General features: G+C 39.4%; 1 protein-coding gene across 3 annotated transcripts in view; it reads right to left on the minus strand.

The window, feature by feature from the left end:
• The window catches only part of TBL1X (transducin beta like 1 X-linked), a 202,593-nt gene that overhangs the window by 130,152 nt on the left and 55,285 nt on the right, over positions 1-17,156 (minus strand). For all 3 annotated transcript variants that reach the window (XM_084201207.1, XM_084201205.1, XM_084201206.1), the window contains exon 2: positions 16,316-16,388. The gene's annotated coding sequence lies outside the window, so the exon portion shown is untranslated. The remainder of the gene's footprint in view (positions 1-16,315; positions 16,389-17,156) is intronic.

Genomic DNA, 17,156 nt, shown 5'->3' on the forward strand with positions numbered 1-17,156 from the left:
GGAGCCCCAACCCTGGCAGTGCTCGAGGCCAGCCTGGACAAGGCCTTGAGCAAGCTGGTCTGGTGAGAAGTGTCCCTGCCCATGGCAGTAGGGGCTGGGACTAGCTCACCTTTAAGGTCCATTGCAACCCTTCAACATTCTGTGCTTCTATCAAAAAATGAACAGAGTAACAGAACCTTTTGTCTTTAGCACTAACGTGGCCTGCATAAATTGAGATTATGCTCAGAGAAAGAGCTCACTGCTTATTGTTCTAAAGGGATGGCAGGGAAGAAGAAAAGCCTACTCCAGGAAATTCAAGAAACCTATGTACATCAATGCCACAAAACTGGTAGCTAATAGCTACCTGAAAACAACACTCTGGAAACACTCCTTGGAAAGTCCACAGCTAAAGGCAATGTGCCTGGCTCTGATTGGAATTTTGGTTTGGTTGTTTTGTAGGGTTGTTTCCCTACTCTTATTTCCTCTCCCTTATTACCATAAACAGATGCAGATGATTAAGAGCCTAGCTGTGAAGAGCCCTGGTGGTTTCAGCTCACAGAGTCCCCAGGCAGGGCCAGGCAGAAGGGGTTACATGATCTCCAGCCACTGCTTCCACAGGGCTCACAGGCTGGATTGCATTTTCTTGAGCAGCTGATGAAGGATTAAGCCCAGCAGATGAGTACAAAGGGTAATTGTCACATCTTAAACCAGCACAGCTAAATATACCAGCATTTATGAGACAGTAGTTTATGTTAAAGGTCCAAACACCAGAGAAGCTAATCACTCCTTTTAAAAGACTTTTCATTATATTACAAGTAAGTGGCTTTCTTACTCTCTTAAGAATTTATAATTCCTTATGCCACTTCTGCCTTTTTCAAGAGGATACTGAGGGAATTAATTCATTAAAACATCAAGATCATTTGAAGAATTGAAGGAAACAAACTGCTGCAAAAAGCTACAACAATTTGCTAAAAATTGTTTTCATTATCCCACTTAATAATGCACTTGAACAGCAGAGAATTTTCTAGTGAGTTATTCAGGAGGAATTGTTTTGTGCAGCTCATTTCTGACTTAGTATTAGAACCTTTCTCGAGTTACTTCAATGTAAGGGCTGCGTGCATTTCTATTTCACAGCACATAATGCAATGCTGCGTCACTCAAACTGTGAGAAAATTAAGAAAGTAATTTTTAGAAGCACTAAATACTTAAGGAAACAACACTTCATTAATATAATCACTAAAAAGCAAGTGATTAGATTATCCCAGAAGACAAATTTCAAGCCTGAAGTCGCACCCTGTATATACATGGATTTACATGCACATATATATATATATATATATATATATATATATGGAGAGATATGAAGGGCTCCCTAAGAGAGCTGGCGAGGGTCTGGAAAGGCTCCTTCCCTCCCCTCCTCCCACTGTGCTGCAAGGACTAATGCAAGGCAGCTACCTGGAGAGGAAAAGGAGCGTTCATAGCATATTTATAAATGTTAAATGGCAGGGAAAGCTGCTGAGAGATTCCTCCAGCTCGGATCCTCATTTTCTCCTGCGTGGCCATCCCTGGGACACGGCTGGAAAACAAGGCAGCCATTTTCTCATAAGCTGTTACACTCAGCAAACCAGACTGAAGTGCTCGATAAGCTGCTGCTCTCTTCCTGCAGCCATCGGGGGCAAAACCAACCCATCACCCACAAACAGGTACAGGCACAGCCATCTCTGCGCTCCTGCCGTGAGCCTGAGCAGGCACAGAGGGGCCAGGGAGGGAGGGATGGATGGGTGGGGAGGCCTGGATGAGAACACATCCATATTCCTGGGCTGCACTGCCCTACCTCTGTGCAAAACCTTACGGATGTTTGACATGGTGCTGCTTGCTCACGGTTTCGTGTTTCCAAAAATACCACTGCCAGTGGTAGAAAATACTTGGCTTTTACAGCACCTGTGTCTATGAGATACTGCTCTGTGTGGGAAAAGCCTCCAAACCTTGTGGTCCTTATGGAAGAATGACTTTAATTGCATTCAGCACAGGTATACATGCACCTGTATGCACATACACGCAATTTTCATAGGCAACCTGGCTGTAAGAATTTCTCTCACATGTAAGTAACCTCACTCAAACAGCTTTTCTGAGAACCAGACTGTCAAAACCAGTGAGCACACCAACTCTGTACAGGGTAGAGATCGGGATAGTCAAAATAATAGCCTGAGAATAAAAAAGTCTGTCTCTGGATGTAAAGGAACAAGCCATGGCACCTATACTTAAGCTTACTTCTGTCTTCTACTATAACCCAGTTTCCTGTCATTTTCGTAAATCTCCTTATTTTATAAGTGTTTTGAAACTGGGCAGCAAGAAATCCTGGGAGATTTCAGTCTCAGCCATTTCAGTCTCAGCAAAATATATTCAACCTTAACTATGCTCAAATCTGATGGGGAAAAAAAATTCCCACTTAAGTCAAGAGAGACTACTAAAATCCATCTGCTGAAGTCCCGCACTACCCTCTGCACGCTGCCTGCCCAGCCCTGGCTCTTCTTTTCAACACAAAGCCAGGCTCAAGGCAGACCCCATCAGGCAGGCCAGACCACCCAGCCAGGCCCAGAGAAGTCCACAAGTGGGGTCCATGTCCCCATTCGGCCACTCCCAATGGCTTCTGCTTGGCTGGCCTGACTGGACTCCCTCCATCTGGATGGAGGCTTCACAAACAGAAGGTGACCCTGAGCCATTGAAGTCCCCAGGCCTTGGCTCAGCTCAACCCACACAGGCTCTGGCATACACGCCTGGCTTGGCTCTGCAGGTGCAAAGGCACATTTAATTCATTACATCCAGCCTGGACGTCTCTTTCCAGGGGCTGGTCCACAAGAAATAGCAGTACAATCCCATTACCTAAGGCAATCCCTTTGGTCAGCTTTAAGCAATTTTGTCACAGGCTATCAGTGGCTGGGAATACAAAAACTAGGACTGCTGTCAATACTATCTGTTTTAAGCACTACACCTAGGAAGTTTCCTTTCTCTACAGAAAACAGGAGAACAGCCAAGGAGATGACACACAAATGATAATGCTGTTAAGACTTTAGAAAACCTAAATATGAGAAAAGCACACCTGAGATGCCAAAACCTAAGACATTGCTTCTGCTCTCCTTTTCCCAGACACAAGCAGAGTCTTGCTCTGACGTCTCCCTTCCTATTGCCTGCCTCCCTGGGCCATCAGCAGCTCCCCCCACCACCTGCTGCTGCTTCCATGCTGGGCAAACAGCAGCAGCTGAACTCAGCAACACTAACAAGGCATTCTGTGCCTCAGTACCTGCTCCAGCTCTTGAGCACAAGCATTACATTTGCCCCTGAAAACTTTGCATTTGCAATTTCACACATGCTCACTAAGGATGTTAAATAAAAATGGTTCCCAAAACATCATTCCTAATGCTGCAAACTTTCGTAACTGCTTCCCAAAGTTACTACATGGCATTGCCAGAAGCCTCATGTAAAGGATGGCTGTACCCCAGAGATGATTCTGGCCAGCTTTTTAAGACAAAAAAGTCAGAATAAACACAAGTAGAGTACCAGTACTTAAAATGTGACAGATACCCTCATCAGTCATCAAAACTACTGAAACACAGCCCTGTCCTACATGATCAGCTGGTGAAGAACATGTTTTTTTCTGTGGCCATTGATTTTTACTGGGTAAAGTAATAAGTCTTGTTTTTCTGCCAAGTATTGATGCACTAAGGCATTTTTAAATATCTTTTATTTGGAAATGCAAGATAGCTTAAATTTTAGAGTAGAAAGTCTCCTCACTCCACTAAAATTCAAAGTATGTAAAACCACAGCTCTATCAATCATGTCATCTGTGCTAAAAATGCCTTTTTTTTTTTTGCCACAAGACTATGATATGATGCACAGGTGGTAACATCTAAAAACGTATCACAGAAGACATATGTAAAACCAGATTACTCATTTTCTTGATCCAAAGAGTAAGTAGAAATGAACCCATGCTGATCTAGCTCATACACCTCTCAGCACTAGAGGCTTCTCACTAGACCTGCAACCCTCATGCTGAAACATCATTTCCAGAAATGAAGCACACAGTTCCCCACACCTGTTTCATACCATCAAACCAGATAAAATGGCTTGATCTCATCTAGGAAGGAAGGAGTTCTGCACTGGACTGAGGAGTCAGACAAACACCATATGGCTAGAAGGGACGGGAAGACAAAAGTGAGGGCTGAACCACCCCTCAGAGTGGCAGCAAGAGTTACTTTGGCTCAGCTGTGTTGTCTAATCAAGTATTCTAAATCAATTAAGAGTGAAGCCAATTTGTACACGAGTCTTTGTATTTATAAATGAACCTAAATATTCCACAGTAATATTCCATACGGTTTATTTCCTGTAGTAGATGGATAGAAACCAAGGACTGACTGAGCTCATTAGCCATGAAAACATGCTGTTTTATCAGGCAAGCTTTGATCCAGCAATACAAAATGAGCAGTGAATGGATGAACCCTTCCTGCCCTACAAAACAATAGTTCCCCATGCAGGAACGTCAGTTAATGCCAGTTAACAGTAAACATGCTCTCTCAGTTGTTTGGAATTGTCACCAGGTTTGTAAATAATCCTCATGCATCTTCCTAGAATACTACATTTCTCACAGTTTTTAAAGGAAACAGAAAGACGTTTTCTGTGTGTGGAGAGTATTTTCCCAGGTTTTAGTTTAAGCAGTGATGCTCAAGCAGAGCAGGGTGGCAGCAGACACCTGCAGGGGTGATGCTCCACAGATGCCTTCCCCGCCTCTCCACACAAGCGGCTGAGTCACTCATCCTTTAATGGCCCGGGACAGTGAGCTACAGCCTGTCCTAGGCACACCTGATCCACCAATGGCTCGCTTTACCAAAGGTGCACAGCAAGGTAAAGCATTTCAGCAGTGACTCAGCACTGTGTATTAATAGCCAGCCTAAGCTTATTTAAGAGCCTGTGGCTGCCATGTGTCAGGGAGAGACTGTGGAGCCGGCTGGAAGCTCCTTGCGCATCCTTCAGCACCGGCAGCAGCACGACAGGGCTGACAGGACCCTGGGATGGGAGCACAGCTCAAGGACAAGGGAAGGAGGGCAGGACCTGAACTGGCTCAGGTCAACTGCTAAGAGTTGGATTCCCTTGGTCCACAGGAGGAAATGGAAGCTGAGCAGCTGATGAAGTTGTGATGGTGTCTTTATACCCTCCATGCAAAGCAAGTGGAACAGAAAGCACTGCTAAGAAGAATCTTGTATATTCTGCATGTGCATACATACCCATGTACAGAAATGAAGTACATGCTTTTGGTCATACTGGAAAGCATAGGGAGGTAAGAAATAAAGAGAGTCATTGTAATCTGATTAGCTGTGTAATTAAGACTAAACTGGGAGATCAATGAGGGAAACTATAAGGAAGGTTTTTTTCAGCACAGTATGCTAGACAAAAAATGAGAAATCTGGTGGAAATCTAATGGGATAAAGTAACAGATGGTAGGTGGACACCCAAGGGACATGAAATATGCTTAAAGATGATAATGGCTAACAATATGATTAAGAGTACATGCAATCTCACAAAGCACTGCATGGAACTGAAATGTAAGTACTAAGGCCATAAATCCCTTAATATTCTAGATTAGATTTACATACTTTTAAAGACACCTACAAGACAAACAGGAAGAACACTTACAAAAAGGTTCTATATAACACAAGTATTTGGGCTATTTAAGGGAATGGCTCGTGTTGCTATCTTGAGAAACTGGCAAATAACTGTCTACAAATATGGTACAGGACCAGAGGACACAGAGAACAATAAACAATTGACTCACTACAGAAAAGAACAAGTACAAACCACTGTCATCCGAGGCCAACCTCATACTACACTACTCTACTGGCCTGTAAGGACCCTGGGGTAAAAGGTAGATCAAACCCTACCCACTTTTTCAATTGCAACTATACCAGCAACTTCCAGCAAATCTTCCACAAATGCACTGTTCTCCCAGTTGGTACATGTGCAGGAGTAGGGATTGTGGTCTAAAAGCTGGACACACAAGCAGGTCAAGTTAAGATAGCCACTGATGCTCAGGCACTGCTTTCAATTTTTTCTTGTCCACCATCAAATTTGCTACAGTAGTCTCATTAAACTGGGTGGTACTGTGCCTTCTAAATATTTGCCAATAATTAAATAATACCCATAAACAATACAGCCCATCTGTAGAATTGCTTTTTTCTCCACAAAGTAAATGAACATTACAAAATGCCAGATATATACAAATAGATACACAAGTACACAAAACAGTGTTAAATGGAGTAAATGCAAACAAATTATAAAAAAATATATAAACCAATGCTACAGTTATTATAACCCAGTTATTTATGTGGATTTTTTTTAAAATGTATCTGATTGCACTCACAGCACTGATGAAGACAATAGTAATGCACTAAATATCATTAAACACTTAAACTAAAATTCCTCCTTGATCGCCCCTACACAACCACTTTGATTTTATTTTGCCACCCCAGGACAAGAACAACCTCATAACCAGAAGGTCAGAAAATTCTTACTCTGTTACGAGAGCAAACTAAATAATTTCCAAAAGCAAGAGTCCTCTCCCAGGCCCAGTCCTGCTTTTGGCTCTCCCATCTCCAACTGGCACTAATTTAAACGAGGGGACTGGTAGATTTAGCACTTCAGCTGATATCAATTACTGTTGTATCACGCAAAGCACTCCCTGAAGTAATCAAGAACTAAGCTGCTTATGGAAGTAGTGTAAAAACTGCACTTGAAATTAAACAGAAGCCAGTACACAGCAGAGACATAACCATCCCCTCTGTAAAAAAATAAAAGAGATTTAAATGGGCAGCTGCATTCTGCATCAGCAGAATTACAACCATTTCTGTGAATGGTTTTAAGGTGCACAGAGAGGTCACTGTGTTCCATAGATTGGGTTACTGCAAAGCCAACAGATAATGGCAACATAAAAGAAATAACTGGGCACTGGACTCCCTTAAAACAACTGAAGAGAAACAAAATAAGCCAGAATGATGCTGACTCTGATGCAGCTTCAGAGCAAGCATCATCCTCTTATTTACGCACAACTAACAGATGAAAACTTCTCAGTGTTTTTACAATCATAAAATAATTTTTTTAAAAAATCAAAGTCCCAAACCACAGATCTAATTTTTTTATCCTAGAGCAGGAAAATGGTGGGAGGTAATGGAAGTAGGCCCAATTAAATGTGATGTAAGGAACCAACAAGAAACAAACTCTTCAGAAGCCTAAGTTGTAACAGCTGTCTTGCACTGTTGTGCTTTCGTCTGTTCTTGGGATCCCACCTCAGTGGTTTCTGCTCAAGGACAATTTTGTTTTAAGGATGCTTAAAGCAGCACTTGTCATATAGGGCAGGCTCACTCAGCTGAGGAGACAGCTCAAGCCACTGCAGGCCCCCCTCTCTCCAAAAGGGCAGATATAGATAGGCTTCCTGGCACCTTTCCATCCTACAATTTCCTACTGCTATTACACTGATGATTCAAATCTAATTTTAACAAGCAAGCAAGCCTTCTGCTGTCAGCAGCCATTGTTCCAAGACAGAAGGAAAATACTTTAAGCACATTTTCGTGCCTTTCAACATCTGCATTCTTGTATTGCTTTTGTTCCTGGAGAGGGGCACAAAAAAGGAAAGTAAGGGGAGCACTTCCCAAGATAAGGAGCTAAGATATCAGTGTTGTCACTTACCCTTTCCTAAACAAATTAAATTTTCCCAAACACTGCATGGGTGGCAGAAGGGTAGTATTCATTTAAGGACTGATGCTTTGAAAATCTAACAAACTTGCTGCTGTAACAAAGCAAGATTCAAACCATATTCCCCTAAGAACACATAAAAACAATGGGTTTTTTTTCTTTTTTCAAAAATAGAAAAGTATTTTCCACATACTTTGGTATAATTCAGTCCTACACAGCCACAATACTTACCTTTTTAAATAACTAAACATATGAATCTCTTTACAGCTAAGTTTGTGTGTCAATGAAACTGCTTTACCAGTTTAGAAAGAATAAAAAAAAATCCTTGATTATATACTATCTCACAAGATGTGACCATTCACCATGTTTCTAAGTGTTGGCATGAGAGATCAGAAAAAGGAAAGTAATTTGAATATTCTTTTGCATTTTTTTAAGATGGCCTTCAAAAGCCAAGTGAACACAGAATAACATGCTGAGTTATTAGCTGTACAGCAAAAGAAATCATCCCATAAAATGTGTATTATCAGTGAAAAGTTGCAAGGGGTATGACATTCACTGAACGTCCTTAGTTCTGAAGGTTATTGTATGAGAAGGGCATAAACTCAGTTCCAATAACCAAGGATAAGACAAACACAGAAAAGTCTTCCAGGCAAGGAAGAAACAGGCCAGTTTGTCCTGAGTTACAAAACATTCAAGTCATTTGTACGACATGTCCTGATGTTTATATTGTATGATTTTCATAAATCTACATTAGAAGATTAAATATATCTGCAGTTCTCCTAAATAAAACAAACGCTATACTGTGGTGCTGAAATATGCAACGTGTTTTCACTACCTAGAATTCACATCATTGGAGGTTATTTATGCATTGGAACAGGAAATATTGAATAGCAGTTAACACCCTAAAAGGTGCAGAAAATGTTACCTGTGCAATACACTGCTATACTGTTGTCTCAATGGCAGTAGACAGAACACAGGGATCAAGTGTTGCAGTCCCCTTAGACAGACATTGTGTAACCTGCCCAAGGTATTTAATTTGATCTCTTTGTTCAAGTCAGTGACATTTGCATTCATTCACATTCACCAAGTTATTAATCTCAAAAAGCTAAGGAGTCTTTAATTCTTCCTGTCTTCAAACTCCACTTGTTCTTCTATAAAATTAATGCCATAAATAAAATGTTGCATTTAGACCTGCTGTGATACTGCCAGCCAATTTTGCTGCAGGTAAAGGTCAAGGAAAAATTTATTAAAAAACAAAACATTTTTTTTCCCCAAACTCTCTATATTAAAGAACAGTGCCAAGCATTTAAATAAACTCCCAACATAGGTCAATCCTTAATGGGCTTGTAAGTGAGCTGTGTGTTTTAAGAGCTAGCCTTGGGAGCATTACTGAACTATTTCTTGCACAGCAACTACTGTGTTGCAACTGCCCTCCAGAAATCTGTGACCATCATCTGAGCTAAATAACCAGCCTGGATGAAAGCCCAAACCCTAACTGAAGGCCTTAATAAGCACGAATCCAGCAAGAGACACAAGTTACCTCCTACCTCTGCTGGTCTGCTGGGTTTCCTCAAAAACACAAGTTTTGAAACCCAAACATTCAATTCTTGCATTAAACACACTGAAAGAAATTGTATTTTAGAAATACATCTGAGCTGGATGTAAAAATTTCAGCTAATTCCTTGCCTCAACTTAAATGAATGATGGGGGAATAACAAAATCTGTTTCCTGTTTGAATTCTTCTTTTTCTTATTTCCAGTGCATCTTTTTACTTCCATAGCATCCAAACAAAAAGAGCGTTCTCATATTATAAATCTTCACATGGTTATTACCAGATAATTGCAGTCTTCTTTGAACAAAAAAGATTGGATTTTATGTTTTCCACTATAAAAATTAGCTCCTGCAGAACTACCAATCTATTTCTGCAGTAAACTCACATTCTTAGAGCTCCTGGTATGAGTACCACTTCTCCATGTTGCACTCCCATAGCAGCTAAATATCCTCCATTCCACATGGACAGCCAACACGCTTTTTATTTGCTAGTCTTGGAATCTTCTGTCAAACCATGGAATAAGTGATTGGGACACCTTCAGGATACACAAATGACAACTGCTGAAGGAGCTTCAGATACTACGGGCTTGCACAGATTAAAACAAGACATCACCTTGCTGTTCTTCATCACTATCTTTACAACTGAGTAGGGTAACGTGAAATTATGAATGGATTAAGAGCACAATAATAAGAAAACTAACACCTAAACCCTCCTGGAGACCAAAGCAAGGAAACAGGAACAAAATGGTGATATTTTGCTCAGAAACAGCTCAACATAGCTTTTTCCAGGGACTACTGGAGCCAGTAACTGATATGCTTATGGATTCAGTTGGTATTTTGGGGACAGCATGCAGGACAGGCTTCTGCAAAAGTAGGCAAGTACTTCCCATGTGTTATTTTCATACAGAATTACCAGAGACACAGTCCTGTGCATCTGGCTTCAAAGCAGAGGAGATACTGCAACCACTGCCTTCCTCATGGCAGGCATACACCCAAACCAACAGGCTACTCTGGATGGATGCTTAACTTTGACCTGATAGACATGAAGTTGCAGACGCAAGGTCATGGTGATTTAATGCAATGAAAAGCAAAAATAGAAATACAAATGGAAAGCAAGGTATGGCTTAGGAAAATGCAAGATTTAACATGTTTGGTATGAAAAAAATTCAGGTCAGTAATAGGGAAGGAAGGGAGAGAGTGCACTGAGATATAAATGATGCAGGAGGTATTATGGGCAGTCAATCCAGAGAGTAGAATTTTAAAACAGAAAAAAATCTACAGATTTAGGAGAACCTGGACTTCTGAATTTCCTGATTAAATGAAGGTGGGTCTGTCAAAAGCAAAAAGGTGAAGAACTGACATTTGAGTAAAGAAAAAAAATTTTTTTACAGGTAAAAAACGGTAAAGTGGGCAAAGAGATAGTGGGATAATTGTTTACAAATATCTAAAAGAAGAATTTGCATAGAAAAAGGATGACATTTTCTAACAGCTAAGGAAACTCAAGAAGGAGTACATGGAAAGTGGGGGCTTTTTTGGTGGTTTATTTTTGTTGGGATTTTTACATAAAAATATTGAGGAACTAGAACGAAAGGCTTTTGGGAGAGAAATTACTGTGGGCCTGTAAAAAACTGCCAGAGAGAATACTGCAAAGATACTGCTGGACTAAGTAACATAAAATGAAGTGATGGGAACAGTCCTGTACCAGAAAGAGGAATGCCTTGGACAATGTAAAAAAACACTTCCCAGTCTGCTTATCTGTACACTATGCATACAACTAAGATATACTACCTGAAAATTTGTGCTCCCTTTTTAATACAACAGTAATGTACTTTATTACTGATTTTAACAGGCTTTAATAGGAGGAAGCATACATTCAATTATTTTATTACATGCTTTGAATATAAATGGTGAGCATCTGCACTCTAGTTTACTCCTCCCATCCTCACGCTCTCATAAAAACAGCACTGGCACATTTTAGAATTCAGAGCAGCCCTCCCCTGCCCAGCCGCTTTCTTGGCTGGTTTGCTGGGATCTATATATCCAATCTAATTATTTTGATTCCCATTTCCAACCCTATCAGCGGTGCAGTGGTGCAAGAAATCAAAATGCCAGTCTCCTGAATGTGTTAGAACCTAAAAGCTAACAGCTACTCATTTGCAGAGGCATCACTGCATGGCCCAAAGCCCCTGCCACCAGGCAATTTACGTTCAGGGTTCTGGATGTGACTCGAGAGGGGTTTCCCAGCACATCAATACAGAGCATTTCATATAACATTTCAGATATGCTACAGGTTGTTGCATCATCTTATTTTGTCACAGCATAACTGACAAAAAACCCCCCAGCAACGCTTTGTTCAAATTTTGTCTCTTTTTAAAGACTCAAGTCCTTCTTATTTCTTATTTTTCCCTTTGTTTTCTTAAAAGGCAAAAAACAGGATCATACAAGTTTATCTTCCCATAAGTGATCAGATGAGAGAGTCAGCAATAATCCTGCCAAAACACCTACTACCCTCTCAAATCAGGGGGATCATATGTTGCTCAGTAGCTGAATTTCCCTGTGGATCTTTTCCCTGCTTAGACGCTGTCCCCCTCTTGAATTACAGTCTTACTTAGATTACTAATACTCAGCACCACCAAAAATATTCCCATTCATTTCTCCAGCTTTTACAAACATGATAACATGATTTGTGTTTAAATATAAGCGTCACCGTTTTACTTTTTATTATGAATATCATATGTTTGGCAAGCTGTCTGACCTTCCTTATGATGATGAATGCTGCAGCAAACAATTTGCTGTATCTTTAAAGAAATGGCCAATTCAATTACATTATGCCAGAAGCTTTCAAATCCCTCTCTGCCAAATGTCTTTGCTATATCCTGCCACAGACAGCCCATTTGTATTCCAGCACAGTAGGACACTTGTTTTGTTGAAGCACACAGCTCTAGTTAGGTACTATCAACAGAGCAGTATTTCAGCTCTCCAGCTCTGTGCTCCTTCCACCCCCTCTACCCTCGGTTATCAGGATTTTCAATTTTACTGACCAAACGTGTATGCATTACTAATTATGTGCATGAAATGCAGCAGTTATCGACTGCTACAACAAAATACATTAGTGGCCAATTACAGGAGTTCTTGGCAGCAATGGTTATCATTCTAGTGGATTTAATCATTGCACTTAAAGTGAAGCTTGAGATTCCCTTTGAGATTACACCACTAATTGCTTCTGTTTTGCCAGTTACTGCATGAGCTGTTTGCAAAAAGGATCACTAAAGATGCTTTCTAAATATGGGAAAGCTGCAAAGAGATGAAGCCTCCTGTAATGAGTGTCCCCCCCCAGTAAAACCACAGTGTCAATTTATTCATGCCACAATTCTCCTCTCTGATTCATATCCCCCCTGTCACCTCCTCTTTCTCTCTTATTTCTTGCTATTTGGACAGACAGCAGCAATACAGCTGCACTGCTATTCATGTGAATCATGCCACACACTATCATTTATTTATATAGATACTGAGAATATTACACTGCAAAAATAAAAAAAAACAGCTTCCCCCTCTCTTCTGTGTTTGCAGAGAGGATGCTACTAATTATTATGATGATTATGACAGAATGTTTAAATGGTCTTAGACCTTAAAAAAAAGGAAAAAAAAAACCAACTTAGGCTAAGTACATGAATTATTACACATACAATGCCATCCTAATAGGCTTCAATTCTCCAGGAATTCCTAAAAACAAACACTCCACCTCCCAAGGAATTTGTAATTTAACATGTTGTTCTTTAAAAGCCCACATCTACTTCCAGGTTGTCAGTAGTGATGAATTATCTGGTTTACAGCCTCATAAAGCAAAAGTGTCTATATATTTTAATGCTGAGGCCCACTTCAGGACTTTGGTACTTTTCATATGTAGTGATATACAACTTTCCAAACATGAAAGGAAGGCTTCAGGTGAAACAAAGAGATATAATTGTCATCAACATTTTAGGTCTGACAAAAATAAGTAGTCTTTCAAAGACAAAAAGAATGGGGAAGGATTACAACTACAGTTTTGTTAGCTGAGAACAAGCTATTTTAATCAATAAAATTGTTTAAATAAATTTGTTTGGCTCCTTTTCATTAAAAATTTCAGTTACTAAAGCTTTCCATTATTCAAACACCACTCTGTGAACAACAAAGAAACACTCAAAAATATAAAAGAAAAACCCCAACAATCCTCAACAAAAATTTTCTCATGAGATTAGAAAACCTCCTATGTTTGTCTCAAGAAACACTGACATTTTTAGGATTTCAATAGATGCTAGGTTGATAAAACTTTAATTAGAAACTTAATTGATCTCTGTGAGAGAGATACTGTAGAGAAAGTTTTAAATCCCCAGAGACTTCTACACTATAAACAGCAGAGCATATGACATCTTTAAAAGCTGTCAGAAACCATACACTGTGATTTACAAAAAAAATAGCAAACTCTGTGAAATTAACTGCTAAAAGAAGTTGAAAAAGCTTCATCCTATGGTATCAACAGGCTACAGCAGCAGCACCAGTCAGCTTCACTTCAGCCTCTGAACAGGGCACAGATAATACCTACCAATCCCTGGGAAAGAACAGAAGCCAGAGAAGGAGGGTTACATCACTGCTGCACTTATCTTGCTTCACGCCCAGATGTAGATTTGCACAAAACCAGCTGACCTTTCCAGAGCAGCAGGCACAAGAACTGCTGCACACAGGATGCTCTCAAAACCAAGGCCAGTTCATTTTCATGCTTAACAGAGAAAATCTTGCCCCAAGGCACTCAATTTCAAGTCTGAATGAGAAAATCTGTAGGTGATGCGGTAACTACAGTAACTGGCAAATAATAAACTGGGCAAAACACCCAGAGATCAATCCTATATTCATGAAGGAACCCACTACACAATGCAATTGGATTATCTCCATTTCTTAGTTCACTAGTTCTCGACTTCTACTTATTAGACAACAATTTTCAAGTACAAAGTAACACAACCCTGACACAGCATCTTTGTCACTATACCTACAGGTCCAGCAGAATGACTGCCTTTCTTTGGTATGGGCAAGCTCCTGTCACATGTACATAGGCACAAAATCTAAATTACAATTCCAAGAAGACTGCAATTGTATCTGGAATTTTTAGTGCTGCCTTTCAAATGAGGAAAGAGGAACAAATCAGGAGAAGAAAATATTCCCAAAATGAACGGCTGAGCTTATGTAGCACCCAAAATACAAAAGGTTGGGAAATAGCTGCCTTTCATCACTGTCAAAAGCAATAGACTTAAATATTCAGAGCAGGACTGATAACACAGGAAATAAATGAAAACATTTGCTTCATGTTAGTATAGAAGTTAAAAGAAACAAGGCAAAAAAACCTCTCTCAAAGGTCCCTGCTGGATTTAAAACAGAGCTGTTGAGCCTACTGGGATTTCAAAACATGCCACTATCATTTAAGAACACTGAACTTCTCTTCTTTAATAAACCTTACACCTGTTTGCTAGTCCAGAGACTTAATTCCTAAAACTATACACAGCAAGTGCAAGGCAAGGAACCAGAACTTCCGTGAGAACTGCTAAAACAGGAAAGCAACCGGTTACTTATAATACAGTTTCAGGCATTACTTGTAATTCACCTAACTGACAAACAAAAGAATGATAATGCTAAATGCTACCATGACGTATTTCTTAATGAATTACAAGTCTTATGTGTGCATAGCTCACAAAGCCTGGCAGATTTTTAGGTTACAAATTTAATTCTCTTTAACATTGAAAGCAATGAGAGACATTTTTGTCTACTACTCTGCTGCAGGGATAAACACAATAAATACTCTAGCAAAATGAAACACGCTTTTTTTATGCAGTGATGTGATGGATATCAATCTGTAAATTCATGAATTAAGGAGAAAAATATGAATAAACCACAGCACAGATTTGGAATAAACGACACTGGCAGCAAGTTTAGACCAGATTAAATTGAGAGACTTTCAGCTGGCAGGTATTGTTTTCAAAATTTAATGTAGAAAGCAGTAAGCATACTCAGCTTAGTAAAGCTCCCTAAAACCAAAGATAATTCCTTTAGCATGAGAAATGCCAGTAGGAAGAAAGGCTCCAGCTCCAGCAATTGTTTCAGAAAACTCAATTAACTTGCCCATTTTTAAAAATGTTACTAGTAGAAAGAAGTTTCATGCTATAGAAAATTTATCTGCTTATTAATATTACAGACATGTCATATATGAATATGTATGATTAAATAAATGCATTAAATAATAAGTAACACATCAACGTAGCTTTTAAACATGTAAAATAATTTTTTGCCACCAGAATAATGCTTGGTTGCAGGAAAAAAAGCTATGTGGATAAATGGAAAATAGTCTTTCTGCCTTTCAGAAAACTTTGTAGGCTGGGTTTGGGACTGGGGGACTCTACCACATGCCCCATCCAAGCTGATGAAAAAAAGCTACCACTGTCCTGATTTAATGAAAGCAAACCCAATCAGGACAATAGTTTTTGTATCCAAAAACACCCCTCATGAAATGAGCATTCATCCTTTCCAAGACAACCTTCCACGAGGTCATCTTCTCAGCCTTCACCCTCTGATGACCTCATATTTACCCTGGCCTGACCTTCAGTTCTGCTGAGTCTCAGTTCCTTACTATGATTACAAACCAGCAAGATCAAGTTAAGCTTTAAGAAACTCAGACATTAGTCTGAAGATAAATAACTGCAAAGGCAAAACAACAAAATACCAAGGAATCCTGTTTATAAGCTATGTTTCAATCTATGGAGACTTCAAGGGTAGCAATAAAAACAAAACAAAATAAATAAACAAACAAATAAATAAATAAATAAATAAATAAAATTTTTTTGCACTGAAGGCTTTACAGCACATTCCCTCCCTTGCAAGTACCCTACCACTTCTGGTCTTTATCAATTCAAAAGCCAAAGTATTGTCTAAAGTTACAACTAAAATTAGGCATGGAGATGCTGAAAAATATTTCACAGTCTTAACATTTTGTAAAGCTGACTTCCACTAAGTATTCACTTACTCAGGTGCAAGAACAGTCAAGGTCCCCAGTTTGCCCCAGATTTTCCCTTCAGGCCAGTTTTATCCTTAGGTACCTGTGCGCAATAAAAAGAAACAAATAAAAAATTAATTTACATTACTCCTCATAAGCTCATCTCTTGATTATATCAACTTTTATGGCCCCAATTTAAAAATTCAGATCTCCAGTTTTTCTCACAGGATTATTTCCCATCAGTTTGGTTAACCTGAAGCAAACTCAAAGCTGTTTTCCCCATGTAAAAAACTGGGTTTTATTTGACCAGTATATATATATATATTTAGATTTACCATGACCCTAAATGAAGGAGTTTTCTGTAAGAAAACTCATGTAAATTCAACCTAATAGATGGTGGGATTGGATGGTTTAGGTATATTTCATCACTTGTTTTTAGGAGTATAAACCCAGAGCACACAGTTAAGCCTTTGTTAGCCGTGTATTTAAACTACCTTAAAGCTGTTAACACGTGACAAGCAAATCCTACGTATTCAATTACTGCTTTAAAAATTGAAAGAAGGTTCGTGTACAGGTGCACTGTCACTTAGTTGAGGAGCTCAAAAAAATTGAGTTATTCTTTCTCCTGGCACTAGTATGAATTAAAAAAACATTTTCAAAATGTGCCATTCAACCATATGGAACCAATTTTTGCAGACATATGGAGCGCCAATTAAATAAGTGTGGCTTTGCTGACACAAAAGTCCACCTGCACATATTCAAATTTTCCAGAATTAGACCATCTAATTTAGAGCAGCCCATTTAACAGTAAGAGAGTAGAAAAGCAATGTATTTGATATGACACAACCTCTGTAACCAGTCTCCTTAAATA

This window comes from Fringilla coelebs (assembly GCF_963513975.1).
Source record: "Fringilla coelebs genome assembly, chromosome: 2".
Lineage (NCBI taxonomy): Eukaryota > Metazoa > Chordata > Aves > Passeriformes > Fringillidae > Fringilla > Fringilla coelebs.